This window comes from Manacus candei, unplaced genomic scaffold (assembly GCF_025592945.1).
Source record: "Manacus candei isolate 608988 ecotype Guabito, Panama unplaced genomic scaffold, ASM2559294v1 h1tg000023l, whole genome shotgun sequence".
In the NCBI taxonomy this organism is placed as follows: Eukaryota; Metazoa; Chordata; class Aves; order Passeriformes; family Pipridae; genus Manacus; species Manacus candei.
This window is the reverse complement of record NW_026138071.1, coordinates 4,558,502-4,576,637: the sequence shown is the minus strand read 5'-3', so window position 1 is coordinate 4,576,637 and position 18,136 is coordinate 4,558,502.

Sequence of the window (18,136 nt, the reverse complement as noted above, 5' to 3'; positions counted from 1 at the left end):
TATCTGTCACACCTGTCATCTTTAATCTGTATCATTAAGTTGGTTGCATGGAAATATCACTTTTTAGTGGTGATGAAACTGTTTATTTGGGACCGCACTAACCCAGGGAGAAAGCCAGCTAGATTTTCCACAGATAACAGTGGCTAGCAGAAGTGAGTACAAGCAGATTATGAAAAGAAATCTAAAATTGCCAAGTCCTCAGCAACTCCATTCAAATCTCATGGTTTAAAGAAAAATTGCACTGTTTCAATGTCTGGCAATCAACAAGATTATATGGTAAGAGATGTTCCACATAAACTGTGAAATATGTTTGGAAATAATCTCCTTCCCTTCCACCTGACACTTGTGCTGCATATTCAACACACTTGACAGCTTTAGCTAATTTATTACCAAAGAGAAAGCCTGTTAAAGAGGAGGAAAATGAAGCAAATGGGAATGACCTTGGTTGCTGAAGGGGATGAAGGAAACCCTTCCCTTTGTCCCTTACTGGACAAAGGCATAAAATGTACCCTCAGCAAGTTTGTTGATACGAAACTCAGGAGTGTGGCTGATACACTTCAAAGTTGTGCTGCCAGGCAGGCAGACCTTGATAGGCCAGAGAATTAGGCGGAGAGAAACCTAATGAAGTTCAACAAGGGCAAGTATAGGGTACTGTACCTGGGGAGCAAAACCCCAAGTACCAGTTTAGATTGGAGGCTGATCTCCTAGAGAGCAGCTCTGCAGAGAAGGATCTGGGAGTCTTCATGGATGACAAGTTGACCATGAGTCAGAAGTGTGCCCTGGCATCCAGGAGAGTCAATGGTATCCTGGGGTGAATTGGGAAGAATTTGGCCAGCAGGTCCTCCTGCTCTACTCAGCCTTATTGGGGCCACATCTGGAGTGCTGTGTCCAGTGTTGGGCTCTTCAGTACAAGACAAGGAGCTACTGGAGACATCCAGTGTAGGTCACAAAGACGATGAGGGGTCTGGAGCATCTCCCTTATGACGAAAGTCTGAGCCTGTTTAGTCTAGAGGAGAAAAGACTAAGAGGGGATCTCATTAACACATAAATATCTGAAAGGCAGGTGCCAAGAGAATGGTACCAAACTCTTTTCAGTGGTGCCCAGCAACAGAATGAGGAGTAATGGCCATAACAAAAACACAAGAAGTTCCACCTCAACATGAGGAAGAACTTCTTTACATTAAGGGTGACAGAGCACTGGAACAGGCTGCCCAGGGAGGTCATGGAGCCCCCCTAACTGGAGGCATTCCAAACCCACCTGGACACATTACTGTGTCACCTGCTCTAGGTGACCTTGCCTTGGCAGGAGGGGTGGACTGGATGATCTCCAGAGGTCCCTTCCAACCCTAATGATTCTGTGATTATGTGATAAGGGAACACAAGGCAGTTTCTTGGGATTCCGAGTCTCTTCAATTCCTCTCTCTGCTGCATGCCTCTTTTGTTAACACTAGTAATCAGCCAGGAATGCAAATTCAGCAGCTTTACAGGTTGAGAAGGGCTTGACTCCCCTCTTCTCTGTTCTCCTCACCTTTATCACAGTACCTCTGGCCAAATAAGATTTGCTCTTTATTCCTCCGAAGTTTAGTTGCAATTTCTTTCATTCTTTTGAGATCTGGTCAAATCTTCCTCCTTATGATCCCTGCTTCCCAGCCCTTGAAGAAAATTGCCTTTCTCAAGGTTATTTACCCTATTTAAAATTGCAAGAAAATTTCAACACTAAAACTCAGCCTAAGCTTCCTTCACAGACTGTGTGGCAAAAGCCAGGACTGCAAATCACCAAGCTGCTTGGAGAATTCAAAGAGGAAAAATATTGCATTTAAGTAGCAGCCCAGAGTAGAACTGTAAAGGGAACTCAATTTAAATGTAGAAAACAAAGAGGATGGATGACACAGACCTCATCAGCTCAGTGCCACTTATGCAACAGCTGTGCTCAAAAAGTCCTTCTTCTAGGGCTTTAACAAAAAAGTAACTTCATCAAATATCCCACTGAACACAGCAAGAACAGTCAGCTCATTCAAGCATGGCCCATCCACACTGTCATATAAACCCTTTATGCTGAATTGCTGCAACTTGATACTGCTCAAGTAGAGTCCCTCTGTACTCATGTCTGGTTTCACAAAGCCACTTCAAACCTCCAGTAAAACTGAAAGTTTCATGGTAAACACTACTGGGCAAGTGAAGGGAAAGGTGTGGTAATAAGGTAACTTGGGAGTGAGCTTGGGGACAGCTTGAGGGGTTCTAATTCAATGCTTTTACTTGAAGAAGCAAAAACCTTGATGCAGGAAATTATCACAGGTAATAGGTGTTATTGTGTCTTTTCTAGAGAACATTATTGATGCTTGTAGACTGAGTAACCAAATACGGAATTTCAGCTGATACAAACAGGACAATTTGATGCCTTCCATCTGGAAAAACAAACAAACAAACCCTCTAAATTATTTTCCCTATTTTTTTCCTAAATATGCCTGCATGCACTTGATTTAGTGTTTTACATTTTGTGTGATCACAACCATATGCCATTTAATATCCATGTTTGTTGTGTGTTTTGTCTCCTCTTTATGGATCTTCTACCTGTTCTGCAAATTCACAGGCCCCTTGCAGGTGAACAGTTCACTCTATCTCACCCTGGTGTTTGCACAGAATTCCATGCCCCAAAAGCTACGTTATTGAGCCTAAAGCCCTCTGCATGGGCTGAGCCGCTCCGCCCGTGAGAAGCTGGGGTCGAGGGACAAACCCTCAGGCAGGACACACAGCACCAGGCTCACAGCCCAGGTGAACTGCAGTGGAGAAGGGTTGAACCTGCACCCCACTGCTCATAAACCTTTGTCAATTCATACACAAAATGGCTGCACATAGGTCTTGACTGGAGCTGTGGGAAAATGTCAGGTGCTGTGCAAAGGTTGGGATGTGGAGGTTAGATACTGAAAGACTTTCAAGTACTGGGACTGAAGCAGGAGGTAGATCTTTACCACTGTGCTGCACACAGCAGCTGAATGGACCTACCTGTGACACCTGTGAGGCTCAGTACAAGTTGCAGGAGTTTGGTTGCTGTTGCAGCACCCTTTCTACTTAGGGAATATCAAGTCCTGTCTCTGAAACCACCCCACTGTGCCAGGTGGAGATACTATTACAGGCTTATGTCAGCATGGACAACATCTCAGCGCTGGTTATTAACAAATGTATGAAAACTCACGCTTGAAATCAAACTACATGGAGGGGGGAATCATTCTTTGCAACTATACAGCTGTATCTTTGTCCCCTAACTCTGGAATGTTCATTACCTTTCTGTTGCTTCTCACCTCTTCCCCATCCCTGTTAAACCATGATTTTGTTCCTAATTCCTCCTCCTTCCCCACCAACATAGTCTCATCACTTCTCTGATTCATTTTGGTTTCATGCTTTGTGTCTCATGCTCAGAGGGCAACATAACTTACCTACTGCTGCTCATGTGATGGTGCTTGACACCACTAATGACTGCTCTTAATTTGTCTTTCTCCTTCTCTCAGGTGTGTTTGGAAAAATGTCTTTTCATATTCTCCCCAAAAACTCTTCATTCCTCCAGAAACTATATTATTGCAATTATATATATTATTAATAGTAAACTATATGTGTGTACAGACATCTGAGCCTACAGCTCCCTAACATAGCTGAGAGATATTGCAGAGTGAATAAGAAGCTGAACAGATGCTCAGACAGAACTAGGAATCCACTACAAGCAGACAGAGCAAGAGAGTGCTAAACAGAGTGGGTTTATGCCCTTCCAAAAAAACAGGTTCTAGCTTTACCAGTTTGTAACTGTGATATATGTTAAAACAGTAACCTATAAATTTAGGAAAACATTTACTCAGTTTCTGTGTTAATCAATAAGATAATTATGTTAATTATAAGTTTCCAGAAGTCCTATGATGTTTTTGCCGCCAGGTGACTGACATTTTGCTACCTCGTTGCTATTTCCTTCTCCAGCTTCTTGCACCATAGTACATGACATTTAGGCAGCTCTTTGAGGCACATGAAGCTGGTTTTCAGCCACTTTGTTATGTTTGAACTCCCAGCCTTGTATTAATTTCACTCTTCATGATTAAGTAAATACCTCTTATGAGAGAAAAATTAACTAAAGTAAAGATATAATTGTTTTTCTTCATGTGGTTATTCAGTTAAAATACTCAGTTTCTGTTCATTTAAATTTGAAAGAAAATACATTCCAGGCAGAAATCTGACTGAGCTGAAAATATTATAAATTAGGCTGTTATAATGGGGCTAATTGTGTGGTTTAATTATTAGATTATACAGGAGAATATAAAATGGGCATTTTGTTAGATGAAGGTGGTGTCATCTGTCTGCCCAAGGTTTTTTGGTAAAAATTGTAGACTTTAAAAAGACTTTTTTTCTGGTAAATATAATTTTTCAAGGCTGTACAACTACTATAACCACTAATCATATACAATAATAGTCACAACTGCCCAGACACTACCTGTGTATATGAATAATAAAACTCCTAAGCATGACATCAGGTTACAAATAAGGACAGCAGACATCCTACTTGCAAGGCATAAGATCCAAATATCAAGCTCATAATTTTGCCCTTTGCTGTACCTCTCATACTTTCCCAAATTACCAGAGGAGCTGTTGCAGGCCTGTATGTGGTCAAACGGTACTAATAAGCATTCCTGAATAAAAGCTACTTCTGGATCAGACACACTGGCTGTGCTGGTACTTCACTTCCTGCAGGCACCCATCAAACCAGGTTACAACTGTGTTCAGAAACTACTGGAGGGTCAGATTTATCCCATAAACATGAAATGATAACTCTGAGGGTATTTTGGAGTGATGCATATTGGTGTCCCTTTATCTCACAATTGTTTTTTTGTTTTATTTTAGTATAACTCAATTGTTAGCTAATAAAAAACTCTTCTCTTTGGGGCTGATTTTTTTCTTTAATGGCATTCTGCTATTTAGAGATTTTTAACCATTCAGTTTTGTTATCCCAGAGAATGCATTTTTATCCTCATATTTTTTTAGGGTGTGGGCACTTAAAACAAGGATTTTGGGGTAGCCCAAATGTAGCAATTTTAAATCCTGCTGCCTGTCTCCAATTTTAACCATTCTAAACTCCAACCGTAGAGTTTTCTTTTCCATCATTTACAAGACTGCTGTATTCTCATGGGCCTGATATTGTAAGATGCTGAGAAGCTCCAGAAAAGTTCAAAATATTGCTTTTAATAATACCTTTCTTTCTAATGAATAAAATTCTAAACTGACTTGATATATGTGATACTATGTCCACTTATGACATATGAATGTGTGCATATATTAATATTAACCTTTTTTTCTTGAAAAGAGACCACCCTTCTGCTGACTCTGAGTAGAGTTTCATTCAAGCAGCACAAATAGGGTCAAAGACAATCTCTCCTTAATTAAAGGGGGCACATAATATTGATTTAATAAAAATTTAACATTACCTAATGACAGCTAGATATTATGTTCAGAGTAGAAAGACTGCTATTTTATTGTAATCAATATGTATTTTATTAAAATCAATGTGCTACATGAACTATTCTACAGAGCCTTAATTATATCTAATCTGCCACACTGCAAAAAAGGAGATTTTGTCATCTGGAGGTGAGATTGCTTGACAGAAGAATTTCTGCATGTACAATTCACAAGTTTCAATTTTTCTTAGAGGCCAATGAACAGGATCACTATAATTACAAGTGGTAGGTGTTTAACCCCAGCTAATTTTGGGTAACCAAGAGGAATGAGGACCTGGAGAGAACCAAAGTAATAACAAGGCCAGTATTTGCCTGTCAGCTTTAAATTCAGCCCTGCTCAAACCCATCAGGAGAGAGGTTTCCATCCAGGAGAGCCCTCAGTCCCTGTGGAAGCCCACTCTGACATACTGCCCTGAAACATGACCCTCACAGAGAGCTGTCCCTGTGGCTGATACCTTCTTGGTGTCAATGTGTGCTCCAAAACCTGAGGGATGTCCCAGTTCTGCTGATGTTCCCTGAAGGCCAAGGCTTCAGTAAGCCGTACTTGTACTCCTACCAGCTTCATGTTGTAAAATAAATCAATAGCTGCCTGCTTTGCTCCCTCACAGTGCCTGGAACACACAGAGGTACTTCACCCACAACTGCAGCTGCTAACAGATCTTGTGTTAGTTTAAGTGAAGGAGAGACATGCTTTGGAGGGGTCATGTAATGTCTTTTTAATAATTTGTTGTGTAACACCTGCATCTTTTACAGGACTCGCCTTTTACTGATCACAGCCTAACCCACTCTAGCATCAATGCTTTCCTTAGCAGTCCCCTAAATTACCCCAGGGCTTTGGTAAAAAGAGGTTATTCTCCTTTACTTCTTTATTGCTTTCTTTAACCTATCTCATAATTATTTTAAAGGGCATTTCTTATCCTAAAATCTAATGGGTAAATGACCCAAATATGCTTTTGTGATTAATTTAATTTATTTATTTTTGTGCAGCTATGTTCAGAGAATAAAAGGAGTGAAAGTTGGCAACCTTGTTAACCAGTTCTGTAACTGTCTCCTTTCAGCCTTTTCATTTAGTTCTCTTCTTCATGCTTGCACAGCACTGAGAGACAAGCAGACTGCTGCAACTTTGAGGGAACCCTTAATATGTTGTTTTATATCATGCACATTGTACATAGAGGAATAGCAAGCTCTCTCCTCTGGTTCTACAGAGTGAGACAAAGATTGCTTCCATTATTTCTATTGTATTTCAGGACAGTTGTGGACAAATTGGTAACACCCAGTAGTGGCCACCACCCACTGTTCCTTACCTACCATATCTTCAGGGAAGCTTTTAAGAAAAAAGGAGAGGGGTCCGGGATGCTGTAGTGGAAAATCGTCCAGTTCACCTGTTTTGGAGATGGTTGTAGACAAGGTCTGAGTGAACAGAGAGAAATTTCAGGATATATTGTCCAGAATGACAAAAAACACTGTGTGAATCCCTGGCAAAGGTTTTCATTCTTTTTCTTTCAAGTGGCTTTTGTTTGATCATTTGGCTGTGCACAAAGGGGAGAGTGAATGAAACCTGCTGTCATAAGGAGAATTTTGCAGAAAAAGAGCTTCTCACAGCTCTAGCTGAATCCATGGACACAATGCCATGTGATTTACAGAGTTTGTGTTCATCAGCTCATGAACACAGCTCATGAAGAAGGCTTACTTCTAATTACTTGACATAGAAATAAGCACTGTTTATGCCTGCCACGATCACGAAACTCAGCAAGAATTGATTTGAGTCTTCCTACCTTCACCAAGGAGAATTGAATAGTACAGAATTTTCTGAACAGGGCTGTACAAAATGCTGGGTTGAAACTATCAATAAAAATTAAGGAACAGCAGAAAGGTGTTTCCATTATGAACTAATATCTTTGACAAAAAAAATTCAATATAAACTAACACCAGCAGTAAATTATAGCTCGAATTGTGTCCTAGATAACTTATCAAAAAAAAAAAAAAAGGATGTTGTGGGTGTGAAGCCTGCCCATCCATATGCGTTTTATGCCTCATTTATCCATAACCTTTCGTGCTTTGACAAGGACAGGAAAAATCAGGATTGGACCTGTGACCTAAGGTTACATCCATTTCATATTTCCACTTAAAAACACTGTGGTGTGTGGCTCCTCTGTGCTTAAAATATCCACCTGTACATATTTTTTTAAAGAACATATTAACTCTTTGGAATAATCACTTTCCGATCCTGGTCTTTTAACTGAAATCCTGTTATATATATATAATTTCTAAACAAGTATTTTTCTTTCACTCTAAAGCAAAGTGAAGGAAAAAATTGTAGGCACAATAAAAAGAGAACACTGAAAAAAAACATAATTAGTATGAATTTGCTTACCAGAAGAAACTTGAGAAGATGTAGCCAAAAGACTATTATACAAGAGTTAGAAAATTAGTAATTAGGGAAAGTCTTTAACCTAATTGTGGTTTTCTTATTATTTTATTGGCACTATCATATTTTCATGGCTGAGCCAGCACACTGCTGTAGCCTTGCCTGCAGTCATTACTCAATGTTATCTTTTATTTATACCAAATTTTAAATGGGCTTGTGGCAACTGCAAAAAAAAAAGGGATACAGCCTGTGCTCCTTGGCTAAATTTTATCAGTGCTGTACTGTATACATGGATTAGATGGCACTTTCTTCAAGGTCTGCTGTAGTATCCTCAGACCCACAGAACTAGTCATAAATTTGTGCTCATGAGACACAATAAACTGTTCACCTTCAGTTGCTGAACCTTATCCAGTAGCTATCTAATCACAGAGGAGCTGCTCAGCTTGTCAGCAGTTCAGCTTTGCAAGCATGTAAGGTAGCTCTTTGTGCTTTTCATACTGAGAGTGAAATCCATGCAGCTGGCCTCCTGATCCATGTTTTGCTATGCTGTACCAGCTAGTTAGCAGACAATGTGGCAGGAAAACTGTACTACTGCCTCTAAACCAAGTGCCCTGACAACACTCTTGCCCAAATCAATCTCTCTTCTCCAGGTCCCTGAATAGAGAACAACTCCACACAAACTGAAACAACTTCAACAGGAGTGATTAAAAGTACCTCCATGAGCCCTCTGATTCAAGGAACATACTCTAGAAGTCATAGCATCAATACCTGAACTTAGCTTCTACAAGCAACATCATCTAGGATTTCAGACTAAGCTAAAGCAGGGTGTTATAAGGGATGGTGAGAGACATTGTATGTGATGGGATATGATTTACTGAACTCAGAATTTATGGTTGCTTTGCTTAGCAACACACCCCTGGAGGGCTCCATATATAACTTTTTATAAAAATACCGGGTTTACTGCACACCCAGAAACCAAGGATTTATGGCAGAGTATGTCAAATGATAGAAATAAAAAGTAAAGTACATTTTTAATGTTGTTTTTGGAAGTAAAAGGGGTAAACTCAGTGTAACAGGAATGTAACACTTTGTACATGACAGGTAATATATATTCATGGAAAAAAAATGCAAATCCTCTTAAGTTAAAATATAATTCTCAAATTTATAAGTGATTAATACACATCTTTTATTATTTATTGTTTCCCAGTCCTTTCAAAGAATTCCGTAAGGAATTCTATCTATAGCATTAAATTTAATTCTACAGATAGAATTAAACTTTCTTAGATAAGTTCAGGTAAGACCTAAATGTTCCATCTTCACTGGTCTTTTAATCTTTCACAATAGTTGTTGGAGGGAAGAAAGAACTGGTCCACGCCTGGATGAGAGATTTTTCTCAGTTTAGGGTGGAGATGCTTTCTAGAGATGGAGTAATATCTCTGTATTGATGATGGAGAAGAACTGAATAATTCACTTAAACAGGATTTCTAATTTCATATGGTTGGATCACATGTGAAATTGGAGACTGAAACTCTGTGTAAAAAATTATACACAAAAGAAAAATGTCTAATAAAACTCAGACATGTACTTGTTAAAAATTGAAAAAATATATGCATAGCAAGCATAAAGGAATAAAACAAATATGGATTAACCAGCCATTAACTAATCAAAATCTCTGAAATACCCATTATTCATAGTGTATTTTTATTCATAATATATTGTCCAGAATTTTCTACAGAGAAGGAATTTGGTCTCTCTTATTTTTGTGACTTTTTATTGAATATGAGAACATTCACACCCTAAATCCTCTGATGCACGTGTTCCCTTTCATTTCAATGGAAGACAGGCATCTAAGTAGTATTTTCCAGTTTTAAGTCTAACTACTGTGTGATCTTAAAGAAGGAAGTAGTTATTTTAGAATCCAGGCCCTGACTAGGCAAATGAGTTAAGCAGATCTTTATGTTTCAGTTTGTTATAAGCTGACATAGAATTTTTCCTTAAGAAAGGATATTTTTTGTATGAATGCCCCAAGATGGGTACCTGCTACTTTTCACCCCAGTTCTTCATATGGGAAAAAAAAAATTAAAGAAACTAAGGTTTATCATAAAACTTAATATTTCTAGTATGCTATATAACATATTTGTGAGAATGCGACCTTGTTTCTTTTCAAATTAATAGAAAAACTACCCTACTACTAGATCAATCCAAGTTATATATTGACTTTCAGCACATTCACTTGTGAGTAATCTTAATTTCAAATTGTACTTAGGTCACTTCACCACTCCCCTGTTGCATACGTGTGGCCTGTCAAGCCCAGATGAAAAGACAAAGGGGATGTTTTGACTTGAAAAATGTCTCGCACAAAAAAAAATTCCTTCCTTTTTTTTTTTTTTTTAAGGTGAGTGCTGAATAAACAACTTTCTGACAGTATAAGGTAATGAATTGCAAACTTGCCAAACTCCAATTATTAATCTGATATTCAGATACTTATTTCATTCCTTGTAAGAATTCTGCAGGATCAGCTCTGAAAAAATTTCACTTTCTGGGAGGCTTCCATGCCAGCTCCCATTTAAAAGATCATTCTTTAATACAGTACTGCTGCAATGCCATGAGGATACAAGCACATCTAGTACACATTCAATAACTGTCAGGCGAGTGAAAGGAAAAAAAATCACTGAGTTATATTTAATGAATGTGATACTGGCAAAGGCATCCTATTTTCAATATTCAGGTATGTTATGCAGTCTATTCAATTTAATAAAACAAGAAATTATTACAATTAAAACTTAGAAATTACATTAAACTACATCAAACCCTATTTCTCAGGATTAGAAAGCAACTTTCATACTAACCTAATAGTATACTGTCATTTCACAAATTCTTTCGTCTCATAGAAATCAGCAGTATTGCTTGGAAGGGTTATAATGCTTTCAGTCCCCCGTCTGACAACTGTTTTCCCCCACAACCCCACTTTCTCTTCTGGCACATGGGTAACTTTGGTCCAAAAAATACCATGGTAACAAATATATATAAATGGTTTTTAAATTCACAATTTTCCCACTCTGATCCCCTGTGTTTTCATGTAACTTCTATCATCAGTGAAAAGAAAGAGAGAAAGATAAGATGGGACCATTCTTTTTGGCAGTGTTACTAAGATATGACATCCTAGATGATTGTGAAAATGTGACAGATGTGTTAATGCAGAAGAAAGAGCTTCCATGGTCAAACCACTTGCTTAGAAAGAACTGTGTTTCCCAAAGGCTGCAGATGTTATTTGTTAGTGTATGGGAACTGAATATTTCATTAACTTTCCCACATTTCTAGAGTATTTGAAAACTGACCTGTAGGGAAAGCTTTACCATCTAAATATTTAGCACTTGTTCATATAGTAAGCATGGAATGGATTATGACCAGAGTTTCTAAATACATGGGACACAAAGCATGGGAAACAGCGAGGCAACATTTTCTCATTAAGATCTAGCCTCATGTCTACCAGGTATTTTGTCATGCTGGTACTTTCTCACATTTTTCCTAGTTCTTTTTTGTAAATCAGCTAAAAGTCTACACTGCTTTACTCCCTCTACTGCTCAATGAAAGACTGTGAATACGATGCTTGATGAGAAGATAAACACTTGCTTTTTCCTTCTTCCTGGGTTTTGGATGGGCTGAATGTCATGGGCTAATGTGGGACAATGAATAGTGTATGTACATCATCACTGCCACCACACTTGAGGATAACTGGTGCTGTGTTAGTGATGAGCTTGCTGGCAGCTGTGTCACTGGTCACTGCTGCACAGAACAGTCCTTGCTCTCTTGCATCCTCTGTTCTGGTTTTGACTGGAAATCCTATCTAGGCTAGGATTTCCTAAAGACCTAAAACACCTAAGAGAAAGGTGGTTGGTTTTTTTTCTGCCCAGAGTTTATTGAAATTTAGGAATCAGAAAAATTGTCATTTTAAGGGAAGGACTAGGAGAAATATAAGTGAGAACACTAGAAAAAATATCAAGCCTTCCACTGCTTAAAATGTATGAGCCATTCACAAGTGTTACTGCAGGGGCTTTTGAGATGCAAACATAAAGTTCTGATTTTCTCCTGCAGCAGACAATGGTCAACCTGCATAATATATGCTACTTAAAGTCATTACACAACCTGGGGTGTGCAGTAAATAAGTAATAAAAAAATGTTGCACTGCTTTTTGCTCTATAACTACCTGCAATATAATTTATCCCTCAAGCAAAATGAAACAATCACCTACAAATCTACTCAGCTACTATGAATAATTGAAACAGCCACCAAATCTGTAGTTCAGACCCATCCTAACATTTTCCTAGAGAAAAGTAAAAAGTTTTAAGTGCCTGCATTGTATAAAATCAATAAAATCTGCTGTTCCATTTCTATACATAGGTAATTCAGAAACTTATTCCCAGTTAGCTTGCTTTATGGGAGGTACATTTTTTTTTTACCAGGTTTTATTCCATATTTTTTAGTATTATTGTAAATACAGTCTCTAAAATGAGAGAGCTGGAGTAACAAAATTAGTAAAGCCAGGTCAAACAGAGAATAATTCTTGCTCTCTAGGCTGACACACTAGATATTACTTGATGAGCAGAACTCTTTATCAAAACATTTCTCCTCTAAGGAATCCAAGAAGACTCCTTCAAAAAGGCATTTGGGTGTACTTCAAAAAGAATCGCTGGTGAGAGATGATCCCAACAAGTGTAGTTTTATCTCATACTACAAAAGGTAGTTAACATGACTGTTGTGTTGTATTTGTCTTGATTTGAAGAGAAATCCACTTAATGTTGTAAACTTTGTCATATTTTACAGTGCCTATTTACTTATGTAATCTGTTCCACTATTAGCTAGGTTTTTATGAGCATTATAACAAGCACATTAAATTAATCATAGCCAACAAAGTCTCTCTCCTCCCCTCTATCCTATCACCAATTTTTGCTCTGGTACAGCAAAGGGTGAATATATGAGAGAGATAAAATCAGTGTCCCAGTTCTTTAGGTGTGGATAACATGTAAACCTTGGCTGGCTCTGAGATCTGGTTTGACTTAAAGAGGAATGGCCTGCCTTGCTATTGAGAGGTGTGGATCCTGTGCCTGTACAGGGGCTGACCAGGTAATCTAATGTCTAGCTGTGGGGAGTGTGTCAACCAGCAGACCAGTTGTGACCAGCATTGCAGGGTCAGCTTGTAAAATAAAGCAATTCCCCAAAGCAGGAACTTGGGGAGGTCTAAAACTTGCTACTGTTTCAGGACCTTTCTTTTCCCTTGTTTCTCCAAGCTATGTGAGGTATATATAATGAATATACAAATGGGACTTGCAGTGTCATGATGGTTGGTCAGCTCAGATCAACCATGCTTAGTAACTACTTTTGTTTTTGGTGGATGCAGAGGGAAGTCAAGGATCTGTGGCTGGCACATTTTCGATTTCTGGCAGTGGTTTTCTGCAGAAAAAAAAGTTATTTTCTAACTATTTGAGACTAGCTTCTTATCTCTTCTACTGTTTGAGTAGTGCAAAAGGCTGTATGCCAATAAGCAATGTAGCCATATGGTTTGCTTTATACTGGAAATGTCAGCCAGAAAGACTTTAAGGATACTCATGCCTACTGTGTCACTGTCTGCCTGCTTGTACCCAGGCATGACCAAGCTGGCATTAAGGACTGCAGTAACCTGTACCATCTGACTCTGAACTGGAAGTATTCTCTGACACATCTGTAGAGCAGGTCTTCAGTGCCTTTGGCTGATGCACAGGGTAAAAAATCAGAAGAAAAGTCCTAGTCAAGAAATAAGCAGGCTTTCATTACAAGGCTGAGAGATACTGGGGTTTAGATCCTAACTGCGATAAAATGAAATGCAGAACTTAGTATATGAACTCTTCAGAGAAGAGTGTATCTCCTCACTGCATATTGTGTGCATATGGATTGCACACAATTTCCTTATTCTGCTCTGTCCCAGGAGTAACCCATGCTCAGGATGTGAGGAAGCACAGTTTTTTGCATTCATATTAGATAAGATTTATATTATAATGGAGATTAAAAAAATTCCAAGCTCATTCAACCAAAGGTCAACTCCTGACCCTTTTGTAGTTTCACTGATTTCCATCTGTGTTCTCACCATGGCTGGGATCCAGTGAGACAACATCCATTCAAGAAAGTGGTGTGGGTGCATAAGTGTAGTTACTTCAATGGTTAGATACACTTTCTGCATACCAAAGAGACCCTAAACCAGGAAAGCTTTCATTGCCAGAAGTTAAAGTGCATTTAATATTTATTATACAGTTAATATGCCTCTTCAGAAAATCCTTTGAGGGAAATACCAAAGATCAATAGAGGCCTGATGAATCCTAAATGGAGAAACTAAAAGAAGTATTTATATTTCTGTCTATGTATCTCCTAGAGATGACAGCAAATCTGCAGGCATATTATAGCAAGGGCCAAGGGTATTCTGTGGAATTAAGGGAAGAGGAAGACATTTTCAAGCACAAGAACCAAGACTGTGCACTACTATAATTTTAATTAATATGCAAAGCATCAAACTACTCATCTGCCCTTCCAGAAACAATGTGCTCAAGGAAATAATGAATAAAATGCTAGTTTATTTATCAAAATACTCTGCATAAAATTCACCAAGAACATGACATCTGTAAAAAAATATCAAACATCTACTGTAGGAAAATTAATGACCTGTATCTTTTTCACTGTGTCAATACTAAGCTGAATTTATTTCTTTCAGTTGCATTTAATTCTGGAAAAGAACAAGAAAGGAAAAGAGAAAACCCTTGGAAGATGATCAAATTGTTAATAAAAAGTTTGAATGCACTGTATAATTACAATCCCTCAAGGAGTCAAAAATTCTCTGCTTCTTTATTTTGTGTAGAAAAAGACGCAGTGTTTGACAGCCATTTGTCATAAATTGCATTGAAATTACAGTTAATATGAAATTTCAATTATATCAATACCATGCAGTAAGCAAGGAGTAAGGCCAAATACTATGATACTTGGCAGAGAACCGTAATTATTAGTGTCCCAAATGGACCCTATACTGCTGATGCATACAGCTCACTGATAAGAATTTCTTAGTAACCCTGGATGATGAAACTTGTCACCTGCAGTATGCAAACTTCACTTAGCATTTAAAATTAGAACTCACAAATGGATTATGTCTGCACAAGGGGATTTTGTACAATACTATAAAGTTATCCTCAGTGAATGTGTAAGGAAAATAGAATGCGTCATCCATGTTACTGGATTGCTTCTTCCATGAAATAAAGTCCTTCAAAAATGGCCATATGCTTCCTCAACTGGTACAAATTTACCCAAATATATCAATGTAGTAATTAAACTCTTTCAGCTTCCCTTGGCTTACATCATTTCCAAAATAACCTCTCTAGACATTTTAACTGTAAATGCTATTTAGGTATCAGAGGAATCAGCTATAGTTTGGTCTTCAGCTGGCAGCTTGAATCAGAATATGTATGTGCCACCAAGCTGCTTGTCCCCTCTCTGTGCTTGACTGGAAACAGAAGGGTCTGCAACTTGACAGAAAATCTTTTTTGTTAAGTTCATTATTGACTACAGTGGTTCCACTAGGCTTCCATCTGGATCCTGAATGCTTCCCAACACCACTCACTTCTATCTTAGTATTTGAAGTTAAATGTTAAATGAAATAAGCTGAAGCCTGATGGAAGAAATACCATCTCATTCCTTGAGACTATTCTACAGAGTTTATGTCGTGCCTATATTTGAATGAATACAATGTGAACAAAATTTCTCATCAACCCTTTATGACTTTGGTGTCCAATAGACTAAGATATGTTTATTTGTAAAAAGATCACACATCTCAAAGTTTCAGGGAACTTTCCCCTGAATCCTATCATAACTGCTTGGGGTAACATCAATATTTCAGTATTAAGCAGAAGTGTTGGCCAAATTTTTTTAATGTACCCATTTCAGGAGAAGCTGGATGCTGAAATATTTCTTGTCATATAAATGCTTTGTAATGAATATATCTTGATAGAATAGTCTTTTAACTGAAGGTGGTATCTCCAAAAGAGCTGTTAAATTGGCCAGCCACCAAAAAGACAAGAAATACATATTTGTTTGTTGTTAGCTACATAATTGTTTAAAAGAGCAACAAGTTGTTAAAATCACTTAAAAAATTTACTGCATGTGCAAAATGAAACTGAAATGATCATTTATACAGGATTTTTGGCACCAAAGTAAAAGTTAATTTTTCAGAACTCTGCATTTAAATGGCCTTTTGAAAACCTATCCTTTAATCATTGATTTAGATTTTCAATTTTTACCATTTTGTAAAAACTTCATGGGCTTTGCCACCTACCTCTCATATTCTACCTTTTATTCAAAACACTCTGTTTAAATTAGGAAGAATCAACAGATGATTATCTGCCCATTAAATCAAATCTCTTGGCATAGAGTAATTCTAGCTTCTTGGCAGCAGGTTATTTATACAGAAAGAAGTTGGCAATAAAGAATAGCCAACCATTACAGTTTCAGCATCTGAAATATCTGTAATAACTCTTGACATGAAATATTAAAAGATTGGATGTTTGCTTTATTTATTAAAGTACCCCCTTGCTGAGGAAATAGTCTTGAAAATTATTGTTTAATGCAGTGCATTAATTAAGTTCTAAAAATCCTGTATCCTAGATTTGATGATTTACTTGTTTGGGTTGTATGATTTATGTAGCAAAAAACAGTTGGATGTCTTTCCTTCTCGTTTCATCCCAACAGTGTTTTTATTGTATTCTTCTTTCACCACATAAACCTATAAAGTAATCCCTGTTGATTTAAAGATAATGGCAGACCTATGGTTGTTCATCTAACAAAATTACTTATTTAAGGGGAAAAAATGATAAATTGCTTTGTTTGGAGTATTTGTTCTATGAATATAAAAAGTTTTAATGTAAAAATAAAGTTAACAGAGTTCTACTAGGTTTCAAAACATTTTGGAAACTCACAGACACAGTAGCAAACCAGACTTGATCATGTTGTGTTGGCTTGCATTGCAATAATCTCTCATTAACAAGACACCTGGCTGTTCTTAAAGCATGAAACAAATAGTAGGCATCTCAAATAACTAGAAATGAAGCAAAGTGCTTTGTCATCAAGCAGCACTGTAATGAAAGGAAAGACTGAAGGAAGAAAGCTCTGCCTTTACAATATTGACGACAGTATAGCAGAGTAACCATCTATCAACACTAGTACACATCAGCAAAAACCATTTTAATTGAAGCATAAATTGAAAGATAGAAATAATTTACAACATATAATATGTATTCTTATCAAATATTTTAGCCTTATTCCAAAACACAAAAAATACTACCTTTATAGCATGAAGAAACCCACATTTTTTCCATTTTACATCTGGTGTTTAGAAACATTACCAATAGATCCCACAGAAATATCAAGTATTGTTGATTAAAATTGTTTAATATTGAATATAAAATATAGGATTACATAGAAAGAATTTGTATCTAGTTCACTTTCTAATTAAGAGAAATTGGATAGTAGAGTTTTTCTCTAATCCTTCTTGATTGTATGATGGAATGATAATTGCCGTTTGCTAAACTGCCTTCTATGGAAAGACAGATTTCACCGCTTATCTGTCTAAAAGAGAAGAAAACATTAATACCGTGGCTGTCTCCCTTTGAGCACTGATCACTTCTTTTTGATCAGAAAGTGACAGAAACATTTTAGCAAATCCCTGCTTGTACTCCTAGGTAACAAAAGACTGAAGACTAAAATGACCTGAGAAAGCTGTCTTTGCCAGAGCAGAGCCAAACAGGTACTAATTTGAGAAAATGTCATAATAAATTTTCAAAGCAGTCTTTAAACTCTGAAGTTTTGAATGCCAATCTTTGAAACATTTTCAGGGAGAATGCTTTCCAGATGATGTCTCATCAAAATTTCAGAAAAACAGGGACTTAAAAAAAATCCTCTGAAATCAAAGTTCATTTTGGTATATTCAGAGTTTTTCAGATTTTCTATGACTAAATCACACACTTTGTCTAAGGTGCATCACTTTTTTCAAAATCACAGACACACAGAAAAAAACCCCAAAAAAATATTTACTCCTACTTACAATGACTGTAAATATGATACAGTGAGGTTTTGGCTCAAGAGGAAGAAACCTTTGAGATTTATTTGAATTTTAATCCATCTGAAGTGACTATAATTCTGATCAAAGGAGCATAGAGGAAAAAAGGTAACATAGGAAAGTGATGGATGGGGTTTGTCCCTACATTCATAG